Source organism: Staurois parvus, unplaced genomic scaffold (assembly GCF_062004578.1).
Source record: "Staurois parvus isolate SC_StPar_1 unplaced genomic scaffold, SC_StPar_1.0 ptg000123l, whole genome shotgun sequence".
In the NCBI taxonomy this organism is placed as follows: Eukaryota; Metazoa; Chordata; class Amphibia; order Anura; family Ranidae; genus Staurois; species Staurois parvus.
The window spans coordinates 757,174-772,850 of record NW_028317919.1 but is presented as its reverse complement, the minus strand read 5'-3'; the positions used below and the strand labels follow the sequence as shown (position 1 = coordinate 772,850).

Genomic DNA, 15,677 nt, shown 5'->3' with positions numbered 1-15,677 from the left:
TACATGTAGCATTAGGCTCCATGCACACTGGGCTTTAAAAAAATAAACCCACTGATAAAGCGTTTTTGTACACGGTTTAGGCAAGTTTAGCATTTTTTCTGCCAGAAAGCTCCAATCAAAAATGCAAACCAGAAGGGTTTTTTCCTTCCTCTAAATGTTGAGCTTAAAATATGCCTCTAATTGACCTAATGTGCATGGATCCATAGGATAACACTGAGCTGCTTCTACAGGCAAAACAAAACTCCTGTAGAAGCAGCGATTTTTAAAGTGTTACTAAACCCACAACAGTAAAATGAGTCTGTATATGCAGTAAAGCATGCTTGTTATATTCACTGTAGAACCTAAGGGGTTTGATCCTGTCTTCTCTGATCCTCCCCTTCTACTGTCCCCAATTCAAATTTCTGATGGAACAGAGCCTTGCGGGCAAGCTGCACATGCTCAGTTTGGTGTGTATTGCTAGAGTTTTTTGTGATCAGCATAAGGCCAATAAGCACTGTCCAGACAGAGGGTCAGGGGTCCTGTAGCCTCATAGGACAGTCAGGCAAGAATGAAAATGCCTCCTAGAAGCTTTAACCAGTGCCCTGCTGGACACTGATGATAGTCACAAGCAGGGGCAGACTGACAACTCATGGGGCCCTCGGGCAATAGGGGATCATGGGGCCCCTGTGTCCTTGCCCAAACTCAAAAAAGCCTATGAAAAAAGGTACCAGGGGCATTTCATGGGGCCCCCTACTGACCCCGGGCACTTGGGCAGTGCCCGAGTTTCCAAATGGTCAGTCCACCCCTGGTCACAAGACTGCTATAGGCTGTTGATCAGAAAAGGTATTTAGCAGTTTATATTTACTAAAATATTTGCATTTCCATGTTGTGTGTACTGTGGGAGACCAGATATAGTGAATTCAGGGTCCTGGGTTTAGTAACACTTTAAGCTAACTAGCCAGAGAACATTGACAGTGTTTTTATTTATTTATACTAGCAGGATGAAAAATTATTTATTATTTGGTCATTGGATTTGTGGGTGCAGTGCTCTAACTCAGTGCTCTCCAATCTGTGGCCCTTTGCTTGCCTTTATCTGGCCCTTGGGACACCATTTCATTTATTGACACCAACAATGGGGTACAGTTCCTCCCAATGACACCAACAATGGAACCCAATGATGGGGCACAGTTCCTCCCAATGATACCTACAGTGCCTCCCAATGACACCAGTGATGAGGCACAATGCCTCCCAAAGACACCAATGATGAGGAACAATGCCTCCCAATGACACCAGTTATAGGGCACAGTTCCTCCCAATGACACCAACAATGGGGCCCAATGACACCAATGATAGGGCACAATTCCTACCAGTGACAACAACGATGGGGCACAGTTCCTCCTAATGACACCAACAATGGGGCCCAGGGCCGATGTTAGATATAATGGGGCCCTGTACAGCCTACCTGGCATGGCCCCTCCCCACCACCAGAGAAAATATCAAACTTATATTTATAGTAAAAATACACTAAAACCATTAATAATGTACACAATCCCAACAAAATTCCTGTTGAATCTAAATGATAAAACTGTACTGACTTAATAAAAAAGAAATCTGTGTAATTAGGGTCTTGGGGGTCATTCACATGGGTGCTGTGGCCTGTAGAGTGTGAATCAGTGGTTTATGTGGCTGGAGCCGCTTGGAGCTGTTTGCAGGCAACCTATGTTACACTATGGAAATGCTGCAGGTCCTAATTTGACAGGCATATGGGTGCAGGTGTACAGCCCTGAACTCAGACAGTGAGCATTTAGGGCCACTTCCCCACACCTGTCAGATGAAAACCTGTGTTCATACAGCTGCTGTGTCTCCATATCGTAACAGGTAAGTCCAGGCATGTGAACAACCCACTCATTCATGTTGTACAGGCCAGAGGACCTGTGCGAATGTGGCATTTTTGACAATTTTTTTTCCTCAGACCATTCATTTCAATGGACTGCCTAATGTGTGGGAACATGCAAAATTACTGCAGGCATATTATTTTAAAAAGTGTGTTGCACCTAACCGCACAGTAGTGTGGTGCCATGCATTTTGGTGGCTGTGAATGCATCTGTGTTTACTAGATGTGTGGAGATACAATTATGTATTCATGGTACCTGCGGACATCTGCAGAGGGCAGTGCTTTTCTATGCTGTGAAAGAAAATGCATGCTCTTGCATGCATTTCTGCACCATAAATGGTGTGAACAAGTCCCAAGGGCCGGTTCATACTATAGAAACGCAGTCTAGATGTGTTCCGGATGCATTTTTGCATGCACGTATGACATTTGTAGCACATTCTGGTTTTTGATGCATTCCAGTGTGCTTTTTCCCCTCTCTTCAATTTAACCTACTTTCTGTGCATTTTGGATGCAGAAAAAAAAGCAACTGAAACGCATGTAGTGTGAACGGACTCTAAAGATTATTATAAATAAGGAAACGGCACTGACCAGGAATTGTGAATTCAATCAGACTAGTGGTGAGATACAATTAGGAATCTTATAATAATGCCAGATCTGAGCAGTAGTTCATAGGAAATGGGACACATTAACTAGATCAGTAAATAAATTGTTAAATAAAAAAAAGAGTTGAGCAGTGATATATAGATTTGCAGAGGGAACAAGGAATGGGGGGTTGGGGGGGTCAAGTTGTATAAGGATGGAGGTTTGTAGCAGTAAACAGGAACAGATCAGCAGTCTGTGGGAGAGGAGTGAAACAAAGTTGCAATCAAATGTAAACAGAAGGAAACTTGAATGTGTCAAACCTGTGGAGCAGAGCAGGAGCACAGCTAACATTCACAACACTGAGCCGCTGTGTGATAGAATGACAGGAGGCTAACAATGGAATTTAGCAGCTGTAGCAGGGGCGGACTGACCATTTTGAAACTTGGGCACTGCCCGAGGGCCCGGGGTCAGTAGGGGGCCCCATGAGATGCCCCTGGTACCTTTTTTCATAGGCTTTTTTGAGTTTGGGCAAGGACACAGGGGCCCCATGATCCCCTATTGCCCGGGGGCCCCATGAGTTGTCAGTCCGACCCTGAGCTGTAGATGGGCTTCTCAGCTGCCCGGGCCCCCCTCTGCAGCTGATGGGGCTGGGCCCCTACAGGAGGGCCGGGGGTACCCCCTTATCAGAGGCCCTGATGGGGCCCAATGACCCATTTTGGGGCACAATTCCTACCAAATGTCACCAATGATGGGGCACAATTCCTCCCAAAGACACAAATGATGGGGCACAATTCCTCTCACCGACATCAAAGATGGAGCATTGTTTACTCCAACTGATGTCAGAACATTTTCTACTTTCGATGGCCACAGTCCAGCCCCCATTTAAGTCTAAAGGACAGTAAACTGGCCCGTTGTTTGGAGACCCCTGCTCTAGCTCCTGCAGACTATTCCTCCAGCCCCAGGTCTATACAGAGTTATGTCACTTCAGTTATGGATCTGGAGGAAGTAGCAGTGGGCTATAAGTGGGGGTGACATCACTGCACCTGAGCTCCATTGAGAACTATGGGTCCCTCTGTCACCACTGTGGAAGATGGGACTTCTTGTTTTTCAGTCACTGTGAATGAATGACAACTGAGCCGCTGGAGCCACAGCCATGGAGATTTACAAAATGACAGGGGAGAACAACCACAGGATCCTGTGAGTGGAGCTAGTTAGGAGGTGGGGGCAATGTAGCCTGACCAGGTTTCATGTGACACCATAAATATGGATGTCACATGAAACATGGTCGGAAAGGTGTGCATGCGCAATGGGAAGCCAGCTGTGAAGCTGCAAGGAGTCACAGCCAGCTTCCCACACTAAACATGCTGGTACCCCATAGACTGGTGAGGATGTCATTTGATCCTTGGACAGGCAAGTGTCCTTTTAAAAAAGTCAGCCCCTTCAATATTTGTAGCTGCTGACTTAATTTTTTGCAAACAAGCTGAAGATCCTCTTTAATTTAATAATGGTACTGTGCTGCACGACGCACAAAAATGAGCTTTTTACCTCAACGCATAGGTGTGCAGCCAGCCTTACTGAATGTTTTTGTTAATGCAACTAATTTTTGTACTTGAACTTCACATCAAACTACTGGGATTTCATAAACCGCAGTATTCAGATTAGTGAAGGGAGGGGCAAGACTAAGAGCCAATCAGGCAAATCTGCTGACAAGAATCATGCTGTTAGCACTGTAAAGACCCCATCAGTCTGTTCCTGTACTTCCACTGTCCAGTTAGAAGGTTGAGGAAACAACGGTTTTCCTTAACTGTAAGTGATATCATCCACCTAGCTTTGCTGTGTGGCAAGGCTGTGCAAATCACAGGACTGGATGAACAGAAACACAAATTTCTCTCCCTCACACAACAAAATGGAGCCGACAACCAGGTATTGTCCATAGATATGAATCCTTTATAGCCTACATGATGAGCATACAGCACAGAAGGCGAATGTGTTTTGGCTACAGAGCCTTACTCAACAAACAGAAGTTATGGAGATAAAGAGGTTTGGGAGCTCACAGAGAATGTTATAAGGAGGCAGAAAAACACAAGAAACAATTCATGCAGATAAGATTACAGGGTCATTAGGTAGTTGATGTGTAGGAATTATTTTTGGAGAAGAAGGATCATGTTTAGGGTCACTTCAAAGCAGTATTAAATCCAAAAGCAAAAATGTATTATACTGCAGCTTACCAATTAGATGTGGTGGCTGCATAAGTTTTCTTTTTTTAGGCTGACACAACTGAAGTGTCAGATATCGGAGGCGCTCAGGGCTTTGCGATGGAGAAGGGTTTCATTAGGTACTCACTTTCTTCTTTTGGAGGGAAGGTTTAGGTCAATGAGGAGGCAGCAAGCTTGCTTTATGCAAGTATTTAAAGCAGAACTACACTGCACTTGAGCACCAAATGATTCCTAGTATTTACTACCTGGAATCCATCTGCCCTTAGCTCAGGCACGCAGACAGAGGGTGTGCTTATCTGATAAAGCCCCTCCTTCCCACCTGAAGACTCCTGCGATGTATGACATCATTTCTCTAGGTCAGAGACCAGAAAGTATCTGCAGAAATGTGAAAAAAAAAACCAGGAGCGAGAGGAGACACAAAACGTAAGCCACATCTCTCATCTACATCGGGGATTGACAGTGGAGCCTGAGTCAGCGGTTTTCTATCCAGCGCTGATAGCGGCTATACATAGGTCTGTAGTTCTAAACAGGAACATGCAAAATGTAGAGACTCCATATTCATGCACTGGGGGCACATTCCTGCAATTGGCAAGCATGGCCAGGGCACAGTTAGCGGAACAAGTACAGAGAAGAAAAATTGAAAAAGAATAGCAAGATCATGCAAGTCCTGCTATGGGCATCGCAATAAAACAATGGCTTTAACCACTTCCCTCCTGGGGATTTACCCCCCCCCCCTTCATGACCGGGCCAGTTTTTGCATTATGGAGCTGGGTTACTTTAACTGACAAGTGCGCAGTTATGCAATGCTGCACACAAATTAAATTTACATCCTTTTTTTTCCCCCACACATGGAGGTTTCCTTCGGTGATATTTGATCGCCTGTGTGTTTTTTATTTTTTGCGCTAAAACAAAAAAAAAAAAAAAAAACATGATTTTGAGAAAAAACAACAACACTATTTTTGACTTTTTGCTATTAAACATGTCCAGTAACAAATTTTAAAAACCAAATATAGTCATAAATTTATGCCAAAATGTATTCTGCTACGTCTTTGCTAAAAAAAAAAAAAAAATCCCAATACGTGTAAATTAATTGGTTTACATGAAAGTTATAGTGTTTACTAATGGAGGTATATATACACTGGGTTTTTTTTATTCAATTTTTACTAGTAATGGCAACAATCAGTGACTTTAGGATTGCGGCGAACATTCTGAACACTGGTGGGAACTGACTTGGTGTCACTGAAATCCCCAGTGACACCAATACAGTGATCAGTGCTGAAATCACCAGGTGCCAGCTGTGACAAACGCGGCGTCAGACCCCAGCCCTTCTCACCAAACTCATGACCGAAGCACTAGCCAATCTAAAACCGCACTGTCACGTGCGTAACAACGCCACGTCCAGCTGCACCCTGCACACAGATTTTCCAGCTAATGGACCACAGTCTGTGTACCGGCAGCCTGGAAGCGATTGTTACTGGGTCAGGTTAATTACGCAATTAACCCTTCACACTGCCACCACCTCCTTTTTGTACAAAGAGGAAACTCTGCAATTTTAGCAAACACTATGTTTGAATAATCATCGGTATACTACTGTCACTGCAGGCAGAGATATACCGAAGTTTAAACACACACAGAAGCACTCTTCAGCGGCAGGAATTTGTAATTTGCATTAAAGAGCTTTAGGAACAGTTCAAAACTTTTAGAAAGTAAGATTACTAAAAAGGTAAAAAGGGTGCAATAAAAATATTTACAGAAAAAGATGAAGCCATTTTATATATATATATATATATATACATACATACATACACACATACATACACACACACACATACAGAACAATAGCACAGCAAAGAGATAACAGAGAGAAGTTAGAGGGTTAAAGTACTTGCCACATGTCCTGGGTAAAGCAGATTCCGCATTTCAGAGCCAAAAGGATGCTTTGATCTCCCACTGTTAGTTTCGATGTTAAAAAAGGAGATTCTTCAACTCTCACACACAGCTCAACTCCAAGCATAACAGCCTTTTTCTAGGATCTCAGCAGGGTGTCTCTTTACAGCAGAGAACCAATCGCTTCATTTGGGGAGGGGTGTTGGGGCGAGACCCAAGCTAGAACAAAAATCCCTCTTAGCTTATATTATGGCCCATAACATTTCCTACATACATGTAACATTCCACCCACAGGTAGATTAATACGCAGAATCGTCTGCTGAATGTCTACATATGAAATATGACATACCTGCTGGGATGGTTAAGGAGACATTATTTTCTGCTCTTCTGTTGATCTCAGCTAGGGGATGCAATATCCCAAACGATTTGTATCAAAGTGAGCCATCCGAATATGTGCTCCATGTTTGTGCAAGTCTTCCATAATCCAAGATATGTAATCATAGGGGAAAATGGATGTTGAATGTGGTGTCTAGTTTATGACTTATCTGGAATGTCTTTGAACTCAGAGAAGGACTCGGTTTAAGCTTTTATGATCCCTTTCCAAGCAAGAGTTTCTTAGACAGAGGGGTACCGAGCTACTGAGGTTTTATAGCCAGGACGCCCTCCCACTGAGCTTTGTGCCTGTGATCTCTGCAAACACACACCAACCACATGTCACTCAACAGAGAGGGAGGGGGATGAGGAAAGAGAGATAATTATAGAAGATGGATGGTCGTTTGCCAAAATGGAGGTTCCCATCCATCTCTGTGTGCATGATTGCTACACTGGCGAGTAATTACCCGCAGGGGCCCAGTGATTGACAGCTGCGACTGGCAGTGCAGGTAGGACGCTCACGCATGCCCCCTACCCAGAAATGCAAAATCACATATATACATACGTGATTTTGCGCACCGTGCCACCCTGTAGCAGTATTTCTGCTATAGGGTGGTCGGGAAGCGGTTAAAGGCTGTGTTCACCTTTAAGAAAAAAAAAATAAAAATATGCATTAGTTTTTTTCCCTCACAGGAGCCTGCAAAGCATTGCCATCAGCGGACCATGGGTGCAATGTCAGGCATCTGCACACACTTCCTTCAGCACTCTATCTGTATTTATGTATGGGCTTTCAGTTAGAAATCTGAAGAAAGTGTCAATGGACAATAAGTGTGGCGATTACTGCACTTGTGGTCCATTGAGAACCACAAGTCCATCTGTCATGGTGGCGGATGGGACCAGTAGTTTATTCACAGATCTTTTTAAATGTGATCGCAGCTGTAAGGGAGAAGAACCCTCGCATGCTGTCACGGAGAAGGGGGAGCTCTGGGGGCGGGAATCAGATGATTAGGAATATGTTACAACCTAAATAGGGATTTAACTTGTTCTTAAATGTGTACTTAAAATTTAATTTAAACAAAGAAAACTTTTTTTAGCACAATGCTTCGGTCAAAGGGAAAAAAAACCCTATTAAATATGTCAGTGCACTATAAACCTTATATTAACCACTTGCCCTCCAGAAGATTTACCCCCCTTCCTGACCAGGCCACATTTTGCAATACAGCACTGCTTTACTGTAACTGACAATTGCGCAGTCATGCAACACTGTATATACCTGAAATGTATGTCCTTTTTTCCCCCCCCCACAAATAGAGCCTTCTTCTGGTTGTATTTGATCACCTCTGCATTTTTTATTTTTTGCGCTATTAAAAAAGACCGACAATTAAAAAATATATATATATATATTTTTTTTTTTTTTTTTGCTATAAATCATATCCAATAAAAAAAAATTTTATTTTTTCTTAAAATTTAGGTCAAAATATATTCTGTTATGTGACTTTGCTGAAGAAAAGACCAATAAGTATATATTAATTGGTTTACATGAAAAAGTTATAGTGTCTACATATGGCGGTATATATACACTGGATTTTTTTTTTTTAAATATTAGTAATGCCAGCGATCAGGGACTTCTAGCAGGAATGCGGCAGGCATTCTGACACTGGGTGGAAACTGACTGCCACTGACACAATCAGTGCTAAAAAAAAAAAAAAAAAGAAAGCACCGACACTGTACTAATGACACTGGACAGGAAAGGGTTAACATCTGGGGCAATCAACGGATTAACAGTATGTCATTTGTGTTTTACTGTGATAAGTGTGTGCTGTTTTACTAAGGAGACCTGCTGTTTTCTCTCTCTGCTGTTGTCCATGCTGACAGGAGAGAGACCTGTGTTGTTTATAAACAGATTTCTCCCCTCTCAGCTTCGCATAATCACCGAGTCCAGGCCGGGACCTGGTGACTGATATCCTCAGGAACCAATTGCAGCGTGGGTAGTGTGGTGCGTCCACCCTCTCCCGGAAATCAAAATCACGTATATTTATGTGATTTATGCACAGCACAGCTGCCCTGTAGCAGTACATCTGCTATGGAGTGGTCAAGTGGTTGCAAACCTCAGACATGATAAATGAACAAAGTACATCCTTCTATAGTGTGTACTAGCCTGAATACAAAGCATTGAGTGTGGGATCCTCTCTGATCTCTCTGCTATCAACACAATTAACTTCTGACAGTTTTTCCCAACACAGCAGCCTAGAGGGAGACAGCCAGTCCCCCTCCAGCACACAGCAACTGCCTTAGCTCTATGTATTCTTCTATGAGCCTGCAAACCTGTGTAGGGTAGGGGGTGTCCCTTTTCTCCAGTCAGCTCAGATATTAGGGAACTCTGTCCTGTAGGCTCTGCAGTATGTATGATGTCAGATCTGCACCCCCTGCTGCTAGAGCCGAGAAAAAAAAATAGTTTGATCTGTTTTTATAGATCAATCTACAGAAGAAATGGTGCAGATAAACAGGTACAACTTAAGTAGGAGGATTTGTTTCATTTCTGTGTATCACTTGAGGCCAGTGACTTCACTGAGTATATATGTAAGGGTTTACAAACACTTCAAAGTGGCACTAAACGCAGGTTTAAAAAGAAAAACAAAACCTATTTAAGTATGTAGTTAACTCAAGAAAGTATCTATTTCTCACAGCCCCCTACAAATTATTTTTTGGTTAGCTGTTGTGATTCAACTTCCTATTAAAGGGCGACTACGATTGTTCTCCATAGTCCCACTGTATGTAGGAATGCAGCCACCCTCTCTTGCTCACTCCTGAGATAAACTACAGACTATAGGATGTGTAGTGTGCTCTGCTCATTCCAAACAGATATGAGGGGGAAAAGAAGAGCTCTGGAAGTTCAGATAACTTTACAAGGAGGCAGAAAAAAACCCAGTAAGAACCAATAAAAAAAAAATATAGATTACAGGACCATTATTTAACATTTCATACATTGCAGCTTTCCAATCATTAGATGTGGTGGCTGCACTAGTTTTCTTTTTTAGTCTTTTTTCCCTGTTTTCATCTGGTGATTTGTCCAGTTACACACTTCCTCTATTAGGCCTCTTTCACACAGGGTGGACTACGATTAGATCAGCAGAGGATCTGTCAGCTTATACCCTTCTGATCAATGCATTGTGGGCGGATGACAGCTCCGCACCGCTCAGTTTATGCAGAACAGACACAGACTGAGCCTGCTCTGCTCTATGGATCAGTGGTTGTAAAAATGGACTCTGCTGTCCATTTACACTTGATTGCCCTCTCATCTGTTCCACTTAGAGTAGAACGTATCGTTATTGTTTATTAGTGGATCGGATTGGCGATAGGTGGCTGTAAATGGACACAAGTCTGTTTACACCAGCTGGTCTATAGGGGTAAATGGAGGATCAGATCAGGCCTACCTCAAAAACTGACAGGTGGACCCAGGGGCGGACTAACAACTCATGGGGCCCCCGGGCAATAGGGGATCATGGGGCCCCTGTGTCCTTGCCCAAACTCAAAAAAGCCTATGAAAAAGGTACCAGGGGCATCTCATGGGGCCCCCTACTGACCCCGGGCCCTCAGGCAGTGCTTGAGTTTCCAAATGGTCAGTCCGCCCCTGGGTGGACCTGATCGGACCCTTTGCGTGAAAAGGGCCTTAGTGCTCTTTCACACAAGCATGTCATTGGGTCACATTTTTAAAACTTCTTGAATGCCCATTAATGCCACTGAAAGTTGTTACAATAGGAAGTGGATTGAGGTGTTCACACTGCACCATTAGTGTTGCTTCATGTTGTGGCGAGGCAAAATTAACGCTGTCTGTGGATTTTATCAAGTACTCATGCAAGGGTTGTCACCTCATCCCATTAATTACACAGGTTCTGAGGATAATTTAATGCAGATAAGGCACCAAGTAAGTTTAATTACTGACTTTGACTCAGTCGGATGACCTGCCGATTTCAGGTGTGATTTGCAAGACGTCTGACACAGATGTCTATGAAAATTGCACCAAAAGTAGTGCATGTACTACTTTAGAAATTGGTGTGGCTTCAACCACTTTGGAATTGCGCTGATATGACCGGTGTATTTGTGTATGTAAAGACAATGGGGTGCGACTTGCAAGTCGTATGGCATGTAAATCACATGTCAAGTCGCAGCCAGTGTGACAGGGGACTTAATACAACCTGCGGAACTAATGTGCTTGGGTTTAAAAGGAATGAGGTGGCAACCCTAACATTAACTTCTATTGAAACACACCTATGGCATTTACAGTGTGGCTGCAAAGCGTCAAAAGCAATCATTTCCCATTAGAGCCCTGTTAAAAAAACAAAAAAACCACACAGTTTGAGAACAACGGTACAACACATCCTAAAAGCTCATTAATGCTATAGGTGCATCAATGCGCTTCTAGACCGCTTTAAAATGTAACACCTGGGTGACAGAGCCCTTGGAGTGCCCCCACGATGGAGGAAGAAGCAACAGAGACACCTTTGGACAGCAGAATTGTCAGTGGACTAGCAGATTTGGATATACTAACAAATTAAAGCCGAGCACAGCTACAAAGCAGTAGAAGTTAGTTTTTCCTTTTTGGCCATTAAGGTTTTACATAAATAAAAGCTCATCATTGTAAGCACCCCTGTCAGCGTGAAATGGTTTGTCTCATAGCTGTAACTGATACATCTGCAGGACAGCTTGTTCTGCTTAAAAACAACACTTATTGGCTAGATTGCCAGATGAGAATAATAGAAAGCCTAAGAAGAAAACTGACCACATGTAAGAATTGGTGGGCTGTAATAAGAGAACTGTAGGCTTGTACCCAGGGGCGGACTGGCCATTTATAAACTCTGGCACTGCCCGAGGGCCTGGGGTCAGTAGGGGGCCCCATGAGATGCCCCTGGTACCTTTTTCATAGGCTTTTTTGAGTTTGGGCAAGGACACAGGGGCCCCATGATCCCCTATTGCCCGGGGGCCCCATGAGTTGTCAGTCTGCCCCTGCTTGAACCTCTTCAGCTCCCAGCTGATTACAAAGCGCGGTGTACACCGTCAGGCAGACCTGAGCAAAGCCCAGGACCGGTGCAGGACCCGAGGAAAACATGGCATGTACTGCTACAGTGAGGAATGGAACACTACCAATGTGACTGTAGCTTCAGCTCTACATCAATCCCCCCTAATGAATAAAAGCCACGAAAACCCTCCGAACCCAGCGAGTTCGGCGGAAAGGAGAAGATATTCCTCGCAACACCTTCTGCACAGAGAAGTTCGCAAACAAACTGCAGGATAGTGAAGTCTGGGTGTGGGCTGCCTCTAATAAGCAGAGACAACGGTCAGTGTCCGGGCACAGCATGGCGGAGGACATTCACGCCCCCCGGTGTACTGTGTGAGGAGACAAACTTACCGCGTACACTCCCGTCCGCTCCGCACACCGGGATGAAGTGACGCTACAGCTGTCCGCTGACAATTACCTTCTCTGCGCCCCCTGCTGGACCGCCTGCTAACTGCACGACTGGGGCTGCATCTTTTTTTCCCCATGTGATCCCAGCTTGGATTGTTTGTGAGCATACTGTATATCAGACACCACAATGGAAATTCTGCTTGGACGGGGAAATGGTACATTTATTTATCAAAAGAGGTTTTCACACATTTGTCAGTTTATTTACAGGAACCTTGTGTGGACAGAAACACAGCGGCTGTCATGGCTGACCTCTACAGATGTTCAGGTTGCCTGAGTGTGGCTTCACTTCTTTGACACAAACATGAATGTATGAAAAGGACAATAGACAATACCAGCTGGAACTTGGGGAAATGCCGCCTCCTCCCACCTTGTGGCTCCCGGCTCACTACTATCACTTGTAAACACAGAAGTCTGGCTTCTACAGTTGCAAGAAAAAGTATGTGAACCCCTTGGGATTATGTGGAGTTTTGCATGAATTGGGCATAAAATGTGCTCTGAACATCATCTAAGTCACAACAATAGAAGAACACAGTCTGCTGAACATAATACTACACAAACATTAGATGTTGCCATGGTTTAATTGCACATAACATGTAAACATTCACAGTGCAGGGAGGAAAAAGTATGTGAACCTTTGGACTTAATAACTGGTTGACCCTCCTTTGGCAGCAATAACCTCAACCAAACGTTTCCTGTAGTTGCAGATCAGACCTGCACAATGATGTGAAGTAATTTTGGACCACTCCTCTTCACAAAACTGTTTCAGTGTAGCAATATTCTTGGGATGTCTGGTGTGAATCGCTCTCATAAGGTCATGCCACAGCATTTCAACGGGTTGAGGTCAGGACTCTGACTGGGCCACTCCAGAAGGCGTATTCTGTGCTGTTGCAGCCATTGTTTTGTTGAATTACTTGTATGCTTTGGGTCATTGTCCTGTTGCATCACCCATCCTCTGCGGAGCTTCAGTTGGCGGACAGATGGTCGTACGTTTTCCTGCAAAATGTCTTGATAAACTCTGGAATTCATTTTCCCATCAATGACAACAATCCGTCCAGGCCCTGAGGCAGCAAAGCAGCCCCAAACCATGATGCTCCCTCCGCCATGTTTTACAGTGGGGATGAGGTTTTGATGTTGGTGTGCTGGGCCTTTTTTTCTCCACACATAGTGTTGTGTGTTCTTCCCAAACAACTCAATCTTGGTTTCATCTGTCCACAGTATATTTTGCCAGTAGTGCTGTGGAACATCCAGGTGCTCTTTTGCAAACTTCAAATGTGCTGCAATATTCTTTTTGGACAGCAATGGCTTCCTCCATGGTGTCATCCCATGTACTCCATTCTTGTTTGTTTTCCTTATTGTAGATGTGTCAACAAAAATGTTAGCATGTGCCAGAGATTTCTGTAGGTCTTTAGCGGACACTTCTGGGATTCTTCTTTACCTCATGCAGCATTCTGCGCTGTGCTCTTGCAGTCATTTTTACAGGACGACCACACCTAAGGAGAGTAGCAACAGTGCTAAACTTTCTCCATTTGTAGACAGTCTGTCTTACCGTGGACACATGAACATCAAGGCTTTTGGAGATATTTTTGTAACCCTTCCAGCTTCATGCAAGTCAACAATTCTTGATCGTAGGTCTTCTGAGAGCTCTTTTCTGCGAGGCATGGTTCACATCAGACAGTGCTTCTTAAAACCAGTAAACCCAAAACAGGTGTGTGTTTTTTTTTAAGAACAGGACAGCTGTCAGCAACACATCCAATATCATCACACTGATTGGAGTCAAGGTTGGCTCACTCCTGGCTCCAATTAGCTCTGGGAGAAGACATTAACCTAGGGCCTCACATACTTTTTCCTCCCTGCACTGTGAATGTTTACATGTTATGTGCAATTAAACCATGGCAACATCTAATGTTTGTGTAGTATTATGTTCAGCAGACTGTGTTCTTCTATTGTTGTGACTTAGATGATGTTCAGAGCACATTTTATGCCCAATTCATGCAAAACTCCACGTAATCCCAAGGGGTCACATATTTTTTCTTGCAACTGTATGTTTACCAGTCACAGCCGGTCTCCCAGCGGCTCCTACAAATCAGATCTCCTGTGTAGATCCCACCAAGTCCAGCCCAGGGACAAAGGAGATGCAGGTGCTTGGGGAGTAGTGCAGTCATGGGCAGGAGGGGACACGCAGTGGCATCCCGAGGCAGGTGCGGGGGGTGCATGCTACACCAGGTGACACCTAGCGCATGGGGTGACACCGGATCCACTCCACGAAAAGGCAAGTTGGAAAGCAAGCCGACGATCCCCGCAGTATAGATCCGATCCACCCTGCAGGAATTGTCAACTTTCTTTACAGCTTACCTTTTCGTCGAGCAGGTACGGTGTCACCCCATATAGGTTGCATGCTAACGATCCCCGCAGGATGGATCAGATCTGCGGATTGGGGAGCATAAAGAATTGGACTCCAATCCATTATGCTCAATCCACAGATCCAAAATGTCACCAAATGTTATCGCTCCAGGTGACACCAACCCTGGGGACGCCCCTGGGGTCACGCTATAGGCTGTACTCTCTGTGATTTATTTCTGGTGCTTAGCAGGGCCTGATCTAGCCTGTTTGATCTAGGGGTGCAGTAAAAAAATTCAGGGGGGCATTATGTCAACACCCTATCATTTTCTCCTCTCCGTTCTTAGTTTTCTACATCTCTATTAGGCTGCTATGAAAAGAACATGTAAGGCCTGAGATACTTAACCACTTCCCGACCAGCCGTTGTATATAAACGGCCGGACGGTGGCACTGCAGGGTCGGGTGGCCGTTTATAAACGGCCTCCCCGCACCCTGCTTGTGCACGCTCCCTGGGAGCGCACAGCACCTCCGGACACAGTGAAACACCGATCGTAGGACGGGACCTCTGTACGAGTCCATTGGCCAATCAGTGATCACATGCAAAGTAGTAAGCAAGATGTCACTTGTGACATCATTGCTTACTACGTGTGAAATCTGTGAATGATCACAGAGGTCACATGGTACAAGGCTATTCACAACAGCCTTGTACCATGTGACAAGCTGTGACCAATCACAGCTCACTCAGAACTTCTCAATGAGTGCAAGAATGCAGACAGAGAGAAAGAGAAATGATTGCTTTTACATCCTATATGGGTGTAAAAGCAATGTGTAAAAAAAAAAAAAAAAATCTTCATCACCCCCCACAAGTAGTACAGTGTCACCATGGTGACACTGTACTGCTAGGGTGACAGTATGTAAAAAAAAATAAAAAATAATAATATAAAAA

At 44.2% G+C, this 15,677-nt stretch overlaps 1 protein-coding gene across 1 annotated transcript in view; it reads right to left on the bottom strand.

The window, feature by feature from the left end:
- The window catches only part of FHL1 (four and a half LIM domains 1), a 126,907-nt gene extending 114,483 nt beyond the window's left edge, over positions 1–12,424 (bottom strand). Inside the window, exon 1 of the mRNA XM_089672228.1 lies at positions 12,338–12,424. The gene's annotated coding sequence lies outside the window, so the exon portion shown is untranslated. The remainder of the gene's footprint in view (positions 1–12,337) is intronic.
- Positions 12,425–15,677: the final 3,253 nt, after the last annotated feature.